A 20,327-nucleotide genomic window follows, 5' to 3' on the forward strand; every position below is an offset into this window, starting at 1 on the left:
TTAATTCTGCTGTTGTGTTTTTAATTAAAGCCAATTACTGAACCTGACAGGTGCGGGTGGGGGACAACCCAAGGGAACAGCAAATTGCAGCCAGTATTCTGATGGCTGCTGGGAGATCTACCTCTAGATATTCAGCACGATTAAAGGCATTTCATTAAAATGTATAGTGCTGTCAGCGGCGGGAGATGATGAGCGAGACAACGTTCTAGGTACTCTTCCACCATTCTTGCCCCCACTTTCCAGCTGCTGCTCATTGCTAACAGCCGGGACCTCTGGATTCACTGTCCAGTAACCAGGGCTTCCTTCCTGCAAGCATTGGAAGCAGAACAGGAACCGCAGAGGACAGTTCTTGGGAGGAATCTAGCATTTTTGGTAAAGTTGCTACCGTTTATTCCTGATTCTGCTCCTCTAATAGTAGTTTGGTATGGAAATTTTATGGAGTTTCCCCCACTATTTATTTCCACCCACTGTCACTAAGGCAACAATCCGGTGCACACTTGTTTGGAAGTAAACTCCACTGAACTGAGTAAGTTTCCATTCTCAGTAAAGTATACCTTGCATTGTGTTGTGGGCATACCAGGGTTTTGTCTATGTGACTGTGTGCTTTGTATGGGCTGAGCGAACAGGACTACCAGTATAATAATAATAATAATAATAATAATAATAATAATAATAATAATTTATTTATACCCCGCCCATCTGGCTGAGTTTCCCCAGCCACTCTGGGCGGCTCCCAATCAAGTGTTAAAAACAACACAGCATTAAATCTTAAAAACTTCCCTAAACAAGGCTGCCTTCAGATGTCTTGTAAAGATAGGATAACTGCTTATTTCCTTCACATCTGAAGGGAGGGTGTTCCACAGGGTGGGTGCCACTACCGAGAAGGCCCTCTTTCTGGTTCCCTGTAACCTCACTTCTTGCAATGAGGGAACCGCTAGAAGGCCCTCGGCGCTGGATCTCAGTGTCCGAGCTGAACAATGTGGGTGGAGACACTCCTTCAGGTATACAGTTTCTTTCTTGGCAGGCTACATTATTATTATTATTATTATTAGTAGTAGTAGTAGTAGTAGTAGTATACTGCCCTATACCTGGAGGTCTCAGAGCGGTTCACAGAAAAGACAGCCTTTAACAACTGCATGCAAAACTAATATTCACCAGGGAAAGTTTTCCAACACTGCCTCTATATCAGAGATGAGGATCGCATGGCTCCCTACATGTCACTGGGCTACAGTTCCCACCATCCCATGCTGGTGGAGGGATATGTACACTTAGGGGTACAGCAACATTTGCAGGGGACACGGAAGGTCTGTGTGCTTGGCAAATTTACCTGAGTAATGTTACCTGTGAGTCTCGAATCTGCCAAAAGACAGGGAAATGTTGGCGCCCCTATCTCGTATTTGACAGATATTCCTCTAATACACATATATAGTAGATTGGGTGGGCTTAACCAAGTTCTGGGTTGCACACAGGCTAATTTTTATCTGCATCAGTTATAACTTGCATGTATGAATCGGATCTAATGCAAAAGAGATCTCACATCAACCTCAAACAATAACAGCAAGAGTTTAGTGGCATACTAATTTTGGCACAAGCCTTTATGGGCCAAACTCTGCTTCATCAGATGATGATTTTATTTGAACTTGTTAGTTACTTCTTACACAGAAAGGTCTTCCATTGACGTACTATGTATCTAAGAACATAAGCATAGATAAAGCTACAATGGTGCAAGGGACTTCCCTTCCTCAAATTCTGATCCAGAGGGTCCCTTAACCATCTGTGACTATTTTGAGGGTGCAGGGAGGTCTTCGTGGGTGGGGGAAGAAGAGGAAAGGGAAGTTCTGTTGCACAAGTGGAAGTCTGTTGTGCAGCCAGAACAGCAGGGTTGGATATTATTCAGTACTGTATATTAAGAACACATTTACACAAACTGCATGCAGTTCACAAAGCAACCCCAATAATAGCAGCAGCTAGCTTCAGCAGGGTAGCTAATACTTGAAACATTATCCTCCCTGCCCCCCCCCCACATAAATGCACTCACACATATATGGCTGGGCTGTGAGAAGACTTGTTATTGTAAAGTAAAGCCGGAAGAGCCAGCCATGCAGGCGAGATGTGTGTCACATGCAGAGCCCACATGAAAATTAGATTCAGTCGCATAACAAAAGGAGTCAATCTTTTCATCCAACTGGGTGTTGGCTTTTCCCAACTGTTAATGAATTGGCAAACCAAGATGAACAGCGTACATAATGAATGCATTTTTGCAGTGAGCTGGGCACTCCCAGCTGATACTAAACCCAACAATGCCAAATTCTGCAAATTATTCCAATTTAACAGTTTCCCACTGGGGTCTCCTTTTGATGCCCCCCTTCTTTTTTGAGGGGGGGGGGTTAAAAGTATGAACATAGCCAGAATGTATTGAGAGACTGAAATGGCCCCTCACTGGTCATCATTTCTAATGCCCATTTGTTACGTACATTCTGCAGTGGGATAAGTCTTTGATGTTCGGCTGATGCCATTAGGTTATGTTGCAGTGTTTTTCTTACTAGCTGTAGGGGCAGAACTGGCACCAGGGTGTTTTGCAGGAGAAAGTTCCCATGCTTGTATCCTCTCCTGTGTGGTCTATTACTCCTGGTGAGTAGTTAGTTAAGAAGAGTTAGTAGGTTGCGGGGGGTGTCTGTAAGGATGGGCAGTACAGTGGTACCTTGGGTTAAGAACTTAATTCGTTCTGGAGGTCCGTTCTTAACCTGAAACTGTTCTTAACCTGAGGTACCACTTTAGCTAATGGGGCCTCCCGCTGCTGCCACGCCGCCGCCACGCAATTTCTGTTCTCATCCTGAAGCAAAGTTCTTAACCCGAGGTGCTATTTCTGGGTTAGCAGAGTCTGTAACCTGAAGCATCTGTAACCCGAGGTACCACTGTAATTCTACCTACAGCCTGTTTAAGGGAAGGCTCACCAGGATAGCCTGTAGATCCACAGAGGGGAATGTGTGGCCCTCCAGATGTTGTTGGACTACTACAACTTCCATCATCCTGGAACATTAGCTATGCTGGATGGAGCAGGTGGGAGCTGAAGCCCTGCATTGCAGGGGGTTGGACTAGATGACCCTTCCAACTCTGATTCTGTGAACATCTGGAGCACACAGGTTCCCAATGCCTGCTGTAGATTTGTGACGATGCAGTGGAGAGGCATTAGCCTGGAGGGACCTGAAACTATTCAGCAAACAGATCTGGGGGTTGAAGTTGACAGCTCAATGGCAATTTGATGTGCAGCAGCAGTGAAATTGATTGGCAGTAGAATCTGGACACAAGAAAATACTTCACACAATGCGTACTAAAGGTGTGCAGATCACTGTCCCTGTGTGTGGTGATGCTGGCCATTGGCTTGGGTGGCTTCAAAGGGAGTTAGATTCATGAGGGATAGCCATTATAACTAAGGAGACCCAAACAGGAAGGCTTTGGCCTCTGTGATAAGCTTCAAAGCTTTCTAGAAGCATCTGTGTGTCCATGGTATACTAGACTAAATGGACTCTTGGTTGGATTCCTCAGGGCACTCTTAAATGGTGTTCTTAGGGCTGGTCCAAACACATGTCTCTCTACAGTTGGGTATATCATATCTGTAGGCCAGACTCAAAAGCTCCTGGCTCCCATTCTTATCTCAACAATTCATATCATAACAGTGTGCAAATAAAGCAAACTACTAAATGATTGTGCAAGCAAAATGACTTCCACTTGTGCACTGGGACTCCCCACCTCACGGCTCACAAGCCAGATGTTAGAATAGATTTAGGTGTGGGGAGGAGGAGCGGTGAGGTCCCATTGCACAAGGGCAAGTCCTTCTGCTTGCACAATTATTTAGTTGACTACTCAGATGTTTCTGATTTTCCTGCTTAAGAAAAATTACATGATCAGGAATGCGCGCACACACACACTTTAGAATGCAGCTTCCATGTCGGCTAAACAAATCTAGAGACTCTTAATAATTAGATGAATTGCCTTCTTTCCATGCAAATGGTGCTGAGCTGGTTTTCCAATTTTCCCCCACATTCCTTGCCTGAATTGCCCTTGCTGAAAAGGTCGGTACATCCGATGTCGCAATTTGTACGGGAAAGTACAAAAATACAAATTCTTTGCTTCCCAAGCTTATTGAAAATCAATGGCTTAAATTTTGCAGAGGAAGGAACATAGCTGGAGGCAGAGATGTCTTAGTAAATTATACATGGGGAGAAGGAAGAAAACAAATAGCAGAATATTGGTGGGTTTTTTTAAAAAAATACTCCCAGTGTCTGCCCTCCTGGCCTGTCCTTTGACCTGTTGTGTTGACAAGAGCACTGCATTCTCTTGCACATTGAGCTCCCACTATCTTCTTGTCCTGGGATCAAGGGCATCTTTGCGTCTGACCTTTCTCACATTTGTCATTGGTGGCGAATGTACCAGCAGAAAACCACAAGTATCTCATTATTAATGCATTAATATAAGCATTCTGATGGATTTCCAGGTTTTATTTTGAAACTCTGGGTTATATTTGAAATGGAACTTGGCTGCTGGCACCATGGGAATAAAATAACTGGCAAGTCACTCCAAAGGCCCTGTTTTGGATCAAGATTTTATATCCCCCCCCCCGAAATATTCACAGCACTGGCGGTATGCTGATGAGCACTGGTGTCGTGTAGCAGGGCAGGGTTTGTAGAGAAAATGTGTGAACTCCTAGGTTGAAAAGGTTTGCCTGAGAACTGGTAGAAGCTGAAACAGAAAGCTGTGGGTGCAAGCAGAGGATTTGGTGTGGTTGATTTTGTGGAGACATGACCGAAGGTCTAAAAATGTTACTGTACGCTGTGCATTTAGCTAATCAAAGCTAAGGGATGGGAAGGTTGTGTAAAATTCATGCTCTATTCAGCTGTTTAGGATATGGTGCATTGAAGAATTAACAGGATCTTCAGTAGGGCTGGGTGATATAGCAATATATTGTTTCTCTCTGTGTGTGTGCTATGCAAAACTCACAATGTGGGAAAAACCATGAAGCCAGCCAATGCCTCTACAGAGCTCCATCATTGTTTCAGACATTGTGATATATAGGTACTGTATATTAAAACGTTTAGCTGGTGATGTATTACGATGCTGAAAACCAGATATCACCCATCCCTAATCTTTGGTTAGAACAAAATTCTGCTGCTAGGTTACTCATTGGGGCTGGCTTTAGGGAACATATCTCACCATAAACATAAACAGACACAATGGTTACCATCTGTTTCCAATGCTGGTCATTGTCTATAAAGCCCTAAACAGCTTTGGACGTAGCTGTCTGGAGGATTGCTCCTACTGAATTAGCCTGGTGAAACTTTACAGTCCCAACTGGAGCGCCTCCTCCAAATCAGGTGGATGGAGACCAGAGAGAGAGAGAGGACTTTTCTCATTTGTTGTGTTGCCCCCCCCCCCAAAAAAAGAGAAGAGGAAATTCATTACTCCCTAAAAGAACCCAGATTGGCATAACATGTGCAGATCTCATTTAGATGCATTGCTGCAACTATAGAATTTAACAGAAATATTTAAGCAGAAATATAACATACTTGACTATAGAGGGAAAGACCATATGACGAGAAGACCTGTGTTTCTGCTCAGTCTGCTGTCCAAGTGCTAAATGTTGGTGCAAGACTTCAAGGGACCTGCTCTCCTCCTTTATCTTTGTATAGTTCTTCATCTTTAAACTGGACTTGGACCAGGCAGATCTTGAAACGGGACTTCTTAAAATAGAGGACTGCTCTCTATAAAGTAGGACACAAGGCCACACTCCTGAACATGGAAACAAAGTCACTCCTCTTGGGGAGACACTCATGGCTCCCAGTTCTCTGCATATTCATTCAGATGTAAGTTCCTCTGAAATAAAAAGGAAGTCACTGGGTATAGGAGTATCTCCTTATGGAAGTTTTCTTACCACCTTCCTTGGGGCCTGCCGGCCTGCCCATAAAGTGGGGGTGAGGTGATTGCCTCAGACAGCAGATCCGTACACTGCCATTGACTCAGGCTGGCCTTGTTTTTCCTTGCTTAGGGACTACGGCTAGCAGCTCTGAAACCATGCTTCCAGTGTGTGATGTTTTGCATGTTCAGACCCAGAAACCTCCCCCCTAAATAAATTCACACTTGACTCAAAATTTTGGTTTGGTTTTTGGCAGAATTTAGGCCACAACTTTATTGATTACATCAAGTGGCTGGTTGCATAGGCTCTGGTTTGACTAGCTCCCTGCCATGCATGTATCGCTGACCCAGGGTTCCAGCATAGGTCAGCCAAGGGTGAACATATGGATAAGCGGAAAGCCAGGAACAGGCTAACTCCACCACCCAAATGTCCCCCTGGACTCGGGCATGGGCACAACCCCCTCACAGGGGTTGACCAAACCATCGAGTCCCTGGATTCCTTTAACGGAATACCATTCACATAGGGATGGTGAGAGCGTTTTCCCATCCCTATCACCTAAACCAGAGCCTATCTGCAACCTTACAAGTTGCGATGATTTGCTACATAGCAGGCGAAACCCAAATGGCAACAGCCAATCAGCCAAGTGGGGGAAATTCCTGCCGTGGCCCTGTCCCAATGACAGACGACACATGACGGCATAGCAAGGTCAAGCGCAACAAGCCCTAAAAGTAGGGAGAGGTGGGCAGGTGTTCCGAATGCACGCACCGAAAGAGGAAGCTCTGGGTCATGTGCATGGGCATAAAATAGGTCCCTCGAACTGTTTAGGCTGCGTCCCATTGGCCAGATTGCACCCAGCTTCGAGGGACCTACCAATTGGGTGTTGTGGCAGACCAATGTACCCACTCACAACACAGGGTGCCGGTTGTCCAGGTCTCACCGCAATACTCTTTAAGGGAGAATCCGATTTCACCTAACATTATAAGTAATAATATATTTCCTTTTCCTTTTTACAAACCACCCCTTTCTTTGTCTCCTTTGAAATAATTCCCACCCCATCCCACTTATTTCTGGGAAAGCAGTATTTTACAGATGCTACTCCCTTTAGTGTGAAATTAAACAAACCGGAATTCTACTTTCTGAAATGCCAGAACGTGCATCATACATGATGTCAGGCACACTTGAGAGCAGGGCAGATATTTCTTAGAACAGTAATTTTGATTTATTCTGGCAATTTACAAAGACTGTGTTTGCACCTGCACCATAACTTTGAAAATACTGCCGCCGTCCTAGACATATTAATGTTTGCATGGAAAAACATGCTTTGGAAGTTTATCACGAGCTAAAACGTCCCTACTAAGTGAGTTCTCTATTGTTCTCATGAAGAAGGCGCTGAAAAATGGCTGGCTTGGCCTACGTGTGAGTAATAGGGGAGCCTGGTCTAAAGTGAATTAATTGTTGGAGTGCAAAGTCAGTTATATATGTGCAGCTGAATTCTCTCAGCTGTCCAGATAGCCACAAGCAACTAATTTAAGCTGCCACCCTCTGTTGATGAATAACTACTTGTTTTCATACCTATGCAAAGGTTTTGGGTCTGTATCAGGTGGGGGAAGCAAATTTCAGTATTCAGAGCTCTCCTGTTGAATATTCATGGCTGAATAATGTAGAGTTGTTTCAACCGCTAGACCAACACCTTGCTCAAGCTAAACAAGTCTGGGGTGGGTCAGTGCCTGAATTCAGTGGCAGATGTGGTGGAATTGCTAGGAGGTCACAGAAGCATGCCCAAGTTGTTCCGGTTTTCTCTGCATCTTCCTCCCTTGCAAATATATTGCCTAAACTTCAGGTATTGTGGTTTAGCATGCAGTTCGCACACCACTAACACTGAAAAGTGTCTGTGGTTCAGAAGGAGTCCCTGCTGTCAGTTTTTAATGCCTCCATGCCACTGGACATTACTCAAAGTAAGCCCCTGATTTCCATGGGGCTTGCTCCCTGTTAACTGCGTGCAGGATTGCACCCTGACTCGGCTAGTCTGAAAGGTGCCACACCTTTCCAGAGCTATGGCCTTTCCCTAGGCATTGTTTTTGCTGAGAGGCAGTGGGCATAGCCTCCCAGTCACCCTTTGTACCCCAGTTGGTGGCAGAGTCTAGATAGCAGTTGGAGCTGAGCTTACTTTCTTGACTTGGTTTAGGTTCACGTCATCCTTACAGCCTGTGGCGTTTGTGGTTGACTTTCTTCTTCTTCTATCTGAGCTTCCCTCCCAGCTGCGGTTTGCTGAGGCAGCTGTGTGATTTGCCAGGTGTACGTTTTGGGCTGTGTTTCTTTCTGGTGGTGGAATAATTCAATGCAAATGAAGTATCTTGAGAATTAGATTTGGAAATGTTCCCTTGACAAAATACACTTTTGGAAACACTATTTCATTAAAGCTTTGGTTTAACTCCAGAAAGGGCATTAAAGGCGTAAATCTGCTCCGTCGATTAAGAGAGCCAAATATACAGGGAGAGGAAAAATGGTTTCTCTGCTCTTACACGTTCCTTTTCCAATTAAACTTGGAAGCTTCAGGGCAGGGGCAGCTGGTGTGGTGCCTACAGATGTTTTGGACTACAACTCCCATCATCCCTGTCCATTGACCTTGCTGGAGGGGGCTGATGGGAGTTGAGGTCTTTAACATCTGGAGGGCACCACATTGGCTACCCCTTTAGGGAGTGCACATTATGGCCACAATTTGAGGGGGGAAATTGTTTGGGGGGGAGTGAAGGGATGATAAGGACCATTATTTAAAGGACCAAGAACTATAGACCTCCCTCCAAGTGTCCCTATTTTCCAGGGACGGTCCCAGATTTACAAAAGCCATCTAGGTTTCTGATTTGATCCTGGAATGTCCCAGTCTTCCTTGGGATGTCCCTATTTTGATCAGAGAAATGTTGGAGGGTATGGAATAGGATGTCCCTACCAGCAAGGAGGTCTAGGTAACCACTGTTCTCTTCTTCCATGGGGCTGTTCCATGACAGATCACCACACCCTTACAACATCTGTGCTACTGACTTTCAAACTTTGGGATTGTTGAAATACACACAACAACAAAAGGAATAAATTTGACTCAAATCAATGCAACTCAAATTAGGTCTACTAGGCCCAATTTTTAAGCAATGTAGACTAAAGTCTCTTCTGGGGCTCCTCTGGGATTAGGGGCCCTGGAGCTTAAGCTCCATTAGTTTCATTGTAGCTCCACCCCTATGACTGGCCCCTGAGACTCCCAAGGTCATGGGTAGGCAAACTAAGGCCTGGGGGCCAGATCCGGCCCAATCACCTTCTAAATCTGGCCCGCGGATGGTCCGGAAATCAGTGTGTTTTTAGATGAGTAGAGTGTGTCCTTTTATTTAAAATGCATCTGTGGGTTATTTGTGGGGCATAGGAATTTGTTCATTTTTTTTTCTTTTTCCAAAATATAGTCTGGCCCCCCACAAGGTCTGAGGAACAGTGGACCGACCCCCTCTGAAAAAGTTTTCTGACCCCTGCCCAAGGTCATAATCCCCACAGACAATACTTTCCACCAATCCTGTTCCATGTGCTCCTCAAGGGCTTTTGCCTGGCTGAAATGCGCCCTTGAATGGCAGCAATGCCTCATGCTTGCTTGGAAAGACGATGGAAAGATTTTTGTGCCTCTGGCTTTTTTGCACGGCTGGAACATAGTCTACTTGGCAAAGTTAAGAGTTACTCTCCCTTGTTTTGCTCACCTTCACTTCTGGCCCCTCCATGCAGCCCTCTCGGGCTGGGGGAAAAATGTTATCTACCCCTTCTGTGTAGAATGTAAATTGTGTGTGAAAGCTGGGGGAGCAGATGCAGTAATGGGAAATATTGTGTGGTGGGGAGCTGCCACTAGCCCCCAGAGATATTTCTTGTGTTTCATGTACCAGAATCCAGGTTCCTCACCATTTGTTTACATCTTCGCAACAAAAGGACAAATCTGGCATGTCTTTGGAACATGAGGAGATGGCTCTATCTGGCCTGCTATCTGTCTCTGCCAGATGGCCCATGCAAGCCTTGGTCAGGTGTTCCTGCCTCAAAGCGAAACCACCCTCCGAGATTTATGGCTTGAATACAGCATCAGCAGCCGTTGCAGCGCGCAGCTCAAGAGTCCTGAACTGAGGCCACTGGGATATAAACATGCAAGCAAATGGCATGGCTTCATATTCTGGCAGCCGGAAGGAGGGACAATTTATACTTTATAGGACGCATTGTGATTCAATATCTTTATTTTCTAAAATAAACATTTTCTTGTTTCAAAAAATGAGAATGTGGCTGCTAGTATTCTAAGTGGGAGCATATTTATCTGCTTATTTCATTTGTATCCTGTGCATTCAATGTAAATGTATGTTCCCAGGGTAGAAACAAAAAAGCACAATGTATTATTATTCTTATTATTCTTCAGTAATCAATAAAATATAAAACATGCAGTTGACAAAATAATAATCAACATTTCCAAACTAACCCAGCAAATTAAAACCGCAAATGGCAGCAGCCCATTCAGACAGAACTGGGATCCCCCCCTGTGGTGCCTGTGGGCATTGTGGCACCTTCAAGTGCCCCCCTTGTGCCTGCCAAGCCCCCCCCCATGGTCTCTCCATTTATTTTTTGATTAATTACATTTTTATGACTTCAGATAGGGGTAGTTTGCTTTTTTGCCTGTGTTTTGTTTTGGATTGGGCATAGGTGTTTGGCCTGTTGTGGGGGGCCAAGGAAAGGTAATCCTGAGCATCATCTGACCCCCCCACCCCCCGTGAACTGCATTTTGTGGCGCCTCTGACAGTTTCTTGTTGGTGGCATTCATCTGTCTCAAGAGACAATGGAGTGTGCCTCTGGGGGTGAAGTCAACAGCACCAAAGTTACCCCAAAAACCACTCAGTTTGCCTGTGTCTCCTTACGTCTTTCGCTCAGGTTGCGATCATGATCACGAATTAAAATGAGCTAGAATCAGCACTTTAAAAAAAATGACAGTGCTTTTTGAAACAATGAAGAAAACCACGCTTTTAACTTCAGTTGTGACTAGCTGAGGTAGATTGTGGCACAATACCCTCTGGAGAAAAATCAGAATGGCTTGAAAGCATGCATAGAAAATGTGGTGACAATGATCACTGAGAACCTGATGGGTTGAGTCCAATGGGATTTAGCATTGCAAACTGCTGAAATTTTAAAAGTAAATTGGTATCCTTGATAACAAGGACAAAAGGATCCTTAAAAGAAGTGAGTAAGTGGCTTTTCTGATGGAGAGGAAGGCTGGGGGAGGGGCTCCTCCGTGGCAGAAAGCAAACATTGGGCCAAATGAGGCATTTCGGAACTGGGCCAGAAGTGGGACGTTGTTGCACAGTGGGCTGCCCAAGAGGGAGTGTTGTTGCTGCTTACTGAGAGGGATGAGTTGTGTAGGGTTGCCATATTCCCAAAAGTGAAAATCTGGACAAAGTTGTTGACCATTTTTGGAAACATCTCCCTCCCCCCCCAAAAAAAAACAACAACAACCCCACAAGTGTTTGGGCTTTTTTTGGATTTTAAAAGCATTTTTCTTTAAAAGATTGCCCTAGTTGCTGTAAGTTCAGTTTTTCCAGGACATTTTGCTGATTTGGCGAAAATCCAGATGTATGGCAGCCCTAGAGTGGTGGGAAACTCAGTATGGTGTGGGCCCGGTGACAGGAATGTCTGCTTGACGCCACCCCCACGCCGATTGCGCCTCCTGTGTCTCACCTCCTTTTGTTAAATGGCAGCGACACTCAGATTTGGGAAGCCAGGTGTGTGATGCTGCCACTCACGCAAAAATTATAAAATTAATGTAAGTATGTGACTTGGTTGCTCAATTTGGGCTTTTTGCATGTTTTTTAAAAATTAAAAAGTATTGCAACTTGTTTTTATTGATTATAGACAAGTAATGATTTCTTGTAGCAGTTGAGAGTGAATTTCCGCATATTATTTGCTGATGTAATGTGTAATATTATATTTGAAACGGAGCACTGAATGTTACTTTATCTAAGCTGTTTCTTTTAAAATCATATTTTTTATTATGGCTTATTTGCATTGCGTTGGATAGTTAATAAGATAATAGAATCTGGGGTTGGAAGGGACCATAGCATAAGGTTACCAGATTTTTTTCAATGAATCCGGGGACACTTTTCAACTTCAATGAATTTTGTATGGGGACTGATCTGTAAATCCGGGGACTGTCCCCAGGAAACGGGGACATCTGGTAACCTTACCATAGCAGGTCATCTGTTTCAGCTCCCTGCAGTGCAGGAATCTTTTGTCCAACGTTTGGCTCGAACTCATGACCCTGAAAGATGTGTGATCCTTGCTATGTATTTTGTTGTTTCTTCACCTTGTAAGCACCTTGTGTATAAAGGTAAAGGGACCCCTGACCATTAGGTCCAGTCGTGACCGACTCTGGGGTTGCAGCGCTTATCTCGCTTTATTGGCCGAGGGAGCCGGCGTACAGCTTCCGGGTCATGTGGCCAGCATGACTAAACTGCTTCTGGCGAACCAGAGCAGCGCACGGAAATGCCGTTTACCTCCCGCTGGAGCGGTACCTATTTATCTACTTGCACTTTGACATGCTTTCGAAATGCTAGGTTGGCAGGAGCAGGGACCGAGCAACAGGAGCTCACCCCATCGCGGGGATTCAAACCATCGACCTTCTGATTGGCAAGCCCTAGGCACTGTGGTTTAGCCCACAGCGCCACCTGTGTCCCTACACAAAAGCGGCATACAAATTCAAAGTGAAATGAGACGAAACAGTGCTCTTGTCGTGCCCCACCGCCCGCCAGGCAATGCTCTCCACCTGTGGAGGGGCAACTGTATGCCATTCTACACCCACATCTCCAGCTATCTACTGTGGTAAGGGGTGTGTGTGTGTGTGTGTGTGTGTAGGATTGTGTTCTTATTCGTTTTCCACCTTTTTACTTCAACCCAATCCTTCCTCCGGCCTTAATTTCTTCATCCTTCAGCCACAGCAGAGCATCTGCAGTTGTTGACCCTGCCTTAAGTTTAAGCTTTGATTTTTCTCAAGCTCCCGGGAAGGGGTAAGTTATTAATTTATGTGTCTGACTGGTAGGCAGAGGCACTTAGGCCCAAATAACCCCCAGGGTCCATTGGTCACAAGAAGGTTCGGCATGGGGCTATAAAAGAAGAGGAATGTGGGTCTGAGGATTAGGGACAGTCTATAAATTCATTGCAAAATAGCCAGCTTGTCCGCTTCTGGCATCAGCACATCTGAATGGCCTGTTAGTTGATAATAAATCACAGCTACCGACAGTTATTCTGAATGCAAGGTCCACATGGTTGAAATAAAATACCTTTTAGTCCCAGTGTTTAGCCTAAAGAGCATATTGCTTCTGTGCCAATGGAAAGGGAGAAAGGATCCCCCCCCCATCACAATAGAATGCAATTCAAATTATGTCACTCCATAACTTCAGACAGCTGGCAATTGTCAGTCCACTATGTGTCTGGAGGAATTCGAAAAGGGTCGTTCGTATCTGATAGCCTGAAAAAGCTACCCAGCTTCTCAGCAATATCACCCAATGAAAATTGGCAGAATTTCAGCTGCACACAGTTAATAGATGGAGTAGCAATTGTATATATTTGTGTGTTTATCTATATATATAAACAGGAATAGAAGAATTAACATTGCAGACCTTACCAATGAGGATGGTGGTTGAGGAAACTTTGCTTCAAATGACAGATTCCCACCCCCTGGAAGTGCGTACACTTAACAGAAAGCTTACTTTGCTTAAACAAATGTTAATTCCCCCCACAGCATTCACTGGGCACTCAGACTGATTTAGCATCACTTATCCAACAGGACAGGAAACAAGGCGAGAGGTGGACTCTGAGGCTTCTGATGTTGGATGGCAGGCTCCACATAGAAACCGGGGCATGCTTTCCTCAAGACAAGCAGACTAATTGAAATGTAGTTTTTACACCTTTGAAATACGGGGTTTGTCTTATCAAAGTGGCACACCTTAAAAAGCCAGCTAATTCCCATCACAAATGTTGATTCCTTTGTTCACATCCCTCTAGCTGTGGTGGCAATATCCATGCCACTAATGTTACATTAGGGACGTGGGTGGTGCTGTGGGTTAAACCACAGAGCCTAGGACTTGCCAATCAGAAGGTCGGCGGTTCGAATCCCCACAATGGGGTGAGCTCCCGTTTCACAGTCCCAGCTCCTGCCAACCTAGCAATTCAAAAGCACGTCAAAGTGCAAGTAGATAAATAGGTACCGCTCCAGCGGGAAGGTAAACAGCGTTTCTGAGCGCTGCTTTGGTTTGCCAGAAGCGGCTTAGTCATGCTGGCCACATGACCTGGAAGCTGTACGCCGACTCCCTCGGCCAGTAAAGCGAGATGAGCGCCGCAACCCCAGAGTTGGCCACGACTGGACCTAATGGTCAGGGGTCTCTTTACGTCTTTAATGTTACATTTGGTTTATATGATGTTTACGCCTTATACTGCGGTTGCCAACGTGGCAACCTGTGGGCACACAGGTACCCACTGAGACCTTCTCCCTCCCCACTCCAAAAGGGTTACAGCCTTGTGTTATACAGAAATAGGAAAATGAAGTAACCTGCTTTCCTGACTTTTGCGGAATATATTAACCAGCTCCCTCACAATTTTGTTCTTCAAGGAATATTCGGGTTCCAGGAATGGTCTGACAGAGGATCATGACTTCCCCAATTATAGCTCTGTGTGGCCTTGTTGCATAAATCTAACATGGGCACAGCCCTTAAACTCTTGTTGCACATTAAGTGGTTTTTTTTAAACCCAGGAGTGATGTCTGGGAAGACGGCCATGTCCCAAAAACAGAATGTGTAAATCAGGCCAAGTATTTTCCCCATCTCCTTGGAGATACACAAGGGTTTTTTTATTTTTTAAAAATCATGTTACTTAAACCAGCATATCAATTCAAAATATTTCCAAACTGACCCTTTTTTTAAAAAAAGCCTTGTTGTTTAACACTGTTGTTCTGAATTCTCCTGAAATCAATAGAAATTACCTGTCCTGAACAATGTGCGGCTTGTTATTTACAGTGACTGGTATCAGGTTTGCTCCAGTGAGTATATGGATAAGTATTTAAAAAATAAAACTATCTGGCAGCATCTTACAAATGGTAGTTATCCTACTGTTTTCCAGCTCAGAGGAGAAACCTAAGTAGAAGCTATTCATCCATTCTACTGGCAAATTAAAAGAGGAAAAAACCCGGCAAATTGCATTAAAAGAGGTGTTTTGCCATTTCTAGGAAAGCTTCCCAGCAATGTTCAGAGTTCATTATCTGCAGCGGAACTGCACAGGGTCTTCTCTGCTGGAATGCTGCTTGAGGGGTGCCCAAGAAATGCCTTTGTAACTGCTGTTTGATTTGACAGTCTGATTGTATTCAGTTTCCCTAATTCCACAAGGCTGGCCAAGCTGCCGGTGCAAGAGCTGACAGATAGTGACAGCTCCATACTCACTGCTGTTTCGAGAAACTTAGGGAGATCGCATTACAACTTTTGACTCCAGAAATTTGCATTTTCCAGGGTAGATTGGGGTTGAGAAGCTATGCTTCTTGATAGAGAAGGCTTCTTGCTGCGCTGCTCTGTTTTAGTATTCACTTGACAAGCAGAAGGGTTGCATGTTGATATTTTGCAACCGTTGCTTTCTTCGTTCCAGGCCTTAGAGTGGACATCTTCAAGAGTAAGCAGGAGAATAAACAAACAAGGTTTTTAAGACAACCATATTTGTACATCTCTCGTGCTAGATCAATTCAACATTCTTAATTTCTTTCACCACCGTCCTAAGTCGGGCTGGGCTTTATTTTGATAAATCGTCCAAAACCTGTCTCAAGTTATATCGTGATATTGGTTTCACATTTTTTGACCTGTCAATATATTGCAAATTGTTATGTGTGTGTGCTATGAAAAACACACAACGTGTGAAAAATCATGAAGCCAGCCAATGCCTATATATAGCTCGATCCTTATTGCAGACATGGTGATATATCAGTATACAGAGGTACCTCAGATTAAGAACTTAATTTGTTACGGAGGCCTGTTCTTAACCTGAAACTGTTCTTAACCTGAGGTACCACTTTAGTTAATGGGGCCTCCCGCTGCCGCCGCATCGCTGGTGCGCATTTTCTGTTCTCATCCTGAGGTAAAGTTCTTAACCCGAGGTACTATTTCTGGGTTAGTGGAGTCTGTAACCTGAAGCGTCTGTAACCTGAAGCGTTTGTAACCCGAGGTACCACTGCATTGCAATGTTTAGCTGGTGATATATCGTGATGTTGAAAACCAGATATCACCCAGCCCTAGTCCTAAGCATGTGCTTAGGAGTCAGGAGCCAGGCCGACAAGTTCCCCCATTGAGATGGGCCCAAATCTGACCCTCCAGCCCCCCGCCCAGCCATACCTCCTTTTTGCTCTGCTGTGGGCCTCCCCAAGTGTTGTTACTACAATGTGTTCATAATGCAAATGCGGGGAGGTGTAACAGAGAGGGAGAGGTGTTGCAGAGAGCGGTTTCCCAAACTGCTCTCTGAAACTCCTCCCACCCTCCTTTAAAAGAGGCGGAGCATGGGGGCATTGTGAGGGGTAAAGGGAAAGGGGTTGCTCAGGTGTAAAGAGAGGAGGGGTCAGCCAGGTGTGGGGGAAGCAGGTTTGGCAGGTAGGTGGGATTGGCAAACAGGGGTGGCAGCCCCATATTTGTGTGTGTGTGTGTACATGTGTAGACGTGTACACACACACACACACACACACACACACACACAATCTGCTCTGGGAGTTTCTGTGAGGCAAAGCCGGCCAGTTCAAAATCCATCAAAATGTATAGCAGAACACAACTCTGAGCCCCCAAACACAAAGAGATAACTCTTGTTGAACAAGTATGAGCAGGCTTTCAGAAATACCTCAATTTCTTCCGTTTTCAGCCTTTGCTGCTCTATTTCCATCACAGGAAACAACCCCATAACTTAAAAACAACAACGCCATAATTCCTCTTATATTGCACATTCAGCTAACCTCTGAGCCAACTTTTTCCACAGCTGTCATAACAAGCTGACTGTTAGATGCTACTAACTGTACCAGACGCCCCCGTGTACCATGCAAGTTTCTTTCCTTTGCCCCAGGGCTTTAAAAGTCTAATCCGATGTTATCCAAGCCACCTCATGTACTCCCAGGTATATGATTTCCTGTATCCCTTGGAGGAGAATCAAACGGAAAACATCGTTAGGAAATTATTAGATTATTCACAGATTTAGGAGACCTTTCTAGCAATTAAGTGGATATTAACCTGAGCCTATTGTTTCTTTTCCACATTTCCTATTTGGCATCATGAATTAGTTCCTTTTGATCTGCAAACGTCAACAAGGATTTCTAGAAATTCTGTATAAAAATAGAAGCATTGCTCAAGCTTTCTTCATTTAGGCTGTGTCCCCCCCCCCTATCTGCCTCTGTCTCTTTCCATTTAGCCTGTGATTTATGAATAAGCTCCTAGGTAATTATTTTGATGTTTTGGTGTCATTTTTGTGTTCTGACACTCTTAAGCTCACATCCTTAAATTTCCTTTTATTTATTTATTTAAAAAAAGTTCTGGGCGCCAGAGTTTAAGAAGGATATCGACAAGCTGAAAGGTGTGCAGAAGAAGGTGACCGAGATGATCAAGGAAGGACAGTCAAGGGAAGATGGTGTAATGCTTTGTCGGAAGTGAGATTTGAAGGGATGGTTTTTTGGCACATGTTTGCAGCCTCTATGTGACACCAGTTTATGCTAATTCATTTCCTCCAAGGTCTGATTTGTACTCGGGACATTTCGCGTAAACCTGTTAATGTTTTTCTCTTGTTCAAATGTTTTTTGTCTCAAAGTTCGCTTCCCTATCTTAATGTGCGTGGTTAAGCATGTTATCTCCCTATCTTGTATAAACTATGGAAATGACAGGTTTCATGACTCAGACTGGGCTGCAGAGTGGGTGTGGCAGGAGGACAGTCCTGAGAAGCTTCGTCCACCTGCTGCACTATGGTTAAGAGTTCAACCAAGGCTACCAACCAGTGTGGTTTGGGCTTTATTACTCAGGAAGTCTGGGGTAGCTCAGTTGATAAATCATGAGGTTCTTAATCTCAGAGTCATGGTTTTGAGCCCCAAGTTAGAATCATAGAATCCTAGAGTTGGAAGAGACCACAAGGGCCATCGAGTCCAACCCCCTGCCAAGCAGGAAACACCATCAGAGCACTCCTGACATATGGTTGTCAAGCCTCTGCTTAAAGACCTCCAAAGGAGGAGACTCCACCACACTCCTTGGCAGCAAATTCCACTGTCGAACAGCTCTTACTGTCAGGAAGTTCTTCCTAATGTTTAGGTGGAATCTTCTTTCTTGTAGTTTGGATCCATTGCTCCATTTCCGCTTCTCTGGAGCAGCAGAAAACAACCTTTCTCCCTCCTCTGTGACATCCTTTTATATATTTGAACATGGCTATCATATCACCCCTTAACCTCCTCTTCTCCAGGCTAAACATGCCCAGCTCCCTTAGCCATTCCTCATAAGGCATAGTTTCCAGGCCTTTGACCATTTTGGTTGCCCTCCTCTGGACACGTTCCAGTTTGTCAGTGTCCTCCTTGAACTGTGGTGACCAGAACTGGACACAGTACTCCAAGTTGGGCAAAAGATTGCAGGGCATTGCAGAGAGTTAGGTGACCCTTGTGGTCCTTTCCAACTCTGATTCTAAGAAAGCCATAAACCAGAGATGGGGGAGGTTTACTATTCCCAAAGGCCACATTTGCATCTGGGTGGCATTTCAGGGCCACATGCCTGTGATGAGCAGGCTGGAAAGCGGACAGAGCAACACATGGTATACAGTTCACGAGTTTCTACAAACATTGGCTTGCCCCTCCTCATCCTGCAGGCAAGAGCTGTTATCGGAGATCAAGGACTCATTTTGGACAAGCAAAAATGCACAGGGAGGGCTGGTGAGAGGTGCTGGGGGACGTCCCAAGATAGAGATGTCTGGAGGGCTGTGTGTTAGCCCTCTCCACAGGTATGACCTTATCTCTGCACAAAACCTTGGGCTGGGTTGCTGGGCTCCCCTTTCAGTGTTGTAGCAGGAGCAGTAACAGCTAACAGGTGTCAGCTGACGCATGCCACTTCTGCTCCCCCACAATGCATTGCCAGTTGGGGGCACTGTGTGTGTGGAACGGCAGGCGGTAGCCAGCTAGGGGACCATTAAGAATACAGTGGTACCTCGGGTTACATACGCTTCAGGTTACAGACTCCGCTAACCCAGAAATAGTGCTTCAGGTTAAGAACTTTGATTCGGAATGAGAACAGAAATCGTGCTCCGGTGGCGCAGTGGCAGCAGGAGGCCCCATTGGCTAAAGTGGTGCTTCAGGTTAAGAACAGACCTCTGGAACAAATTAAGTACTTAACCCGAGGTACCACTGTATAACTAGAAGAGCTTGCTGCATCAGGCCAGTGGTCCAGCATCTTGTTCTCACAGTGGCTGGTCTGTGGGAGACCCTGGTGCAAAAAAATTTGCCATTCCCCCCACACCGACAGCTTGGAGTAGGCTTGGGAGTCGTGGGCGGGCGCCGCATGTCACCCCCTCAGCGTTGACACTTGGGGTGGTCCACCCCCCTTCCTACGCCTCTGCGCCCCTGCCCCCGTGACTCCCAAGTACCCTGAGCCGTCGGGGGAAGGGGGGAGCTATGCCACTTTGCCAGGGCACTGGCATAGTGGCACAGCTCGTCATCTGGGGCACTGGCAAAGCAGGAGCCGCTTATGGCAAGCCAGGGAGGGAGGGAGGCTGGGAAGGGGCCCCTGGCTCACCATAAGTGGCTCTTGCCGGTGGTGGAGGCATCCCACCACCGTCCGTATGGCGCTCCAGCAGCACCGGTGGCAAACCGCTCTGTACAGCACATGTTCAGCGTCGCTATGTACAGCACATGCTTGCTACACCACACATGTGCCGTACATAGCGGTTTGCCACTGGCGCTGCTCGAACGCTGTATGGATGGTGACGGGATCCTTTGCTCGCGGCTACAGCCCCAAACAGAAGATCCTCCACATGAGGCTGCGGCCCCACGATGGCTGTTCGCGCTACTGCGCCCGGGCTGGGGCAGCAGGGCAGGCACCCCCGAGGGGTGCCTTCTTGTCACCCCCCAAGACATGGAACCCAGGGCACACCGCCCCCCGTCCCCACCTTGTGACACCACTGGCAGGAACCAAGCACAGCAGCACTCTCAGCAGCTGCTGTTCAGAAGCGCTTCTACCTGTGGAGGCTGACTATTGTCACTAGGGGTGGTCAGATACCTTACTTTAGAGAAGACAGACTTTGGTTTAAAGTAGAGCTGTGCTAAATAATAATAGTTATCCCCCATGTGTTTCATTAGTATTCTCCATCAAGTAATGAGAAAAGGAATTAC

At 45.6% G+C, this 20,327-nt stretch overlaps 1 protein-coding gene across 3 annotated transcripts in view; it reads left to right on the top strand.

Moving 5' to 3' along the window:
• Positions 1 to 20,327, top strand: part of CPQ (carboxypeptidase Q) — a 165,256-nt gene that overhangs the window by 1,214 nt on the left and 143,715 nt on the right. The window contains exon 1 of one of the 3 annotated variants that reach the window (XM_082235762.1): positions 15,351 to 15,460. The exons of the other annotated variants lie outside the window; for them this stretch is intronic. The gene's annotated coding sequence lies outside the window, so the exon portion shown is untranslated. Of the gene's footprint in view, positions 1 to 15,350; positions 15,461 to 20,327 lie in introns of those variants that run through there. 3 annotated transcript variants of the gene reach the window in all.

The sequence above is a fragment of the Podarcis vaucheri genome, assembly GCF_965113315.1.
Source record: "Podarcis vaucheri genome assembly, chromosome: 8".
Classification (NCBI taxonomy): domain Eukaryota; kingdom Metazoa; phylum Chordata; class Lepidosauria; order Squamata; family Lacertidae; genus Podarcis; species Podarcis vaucheri.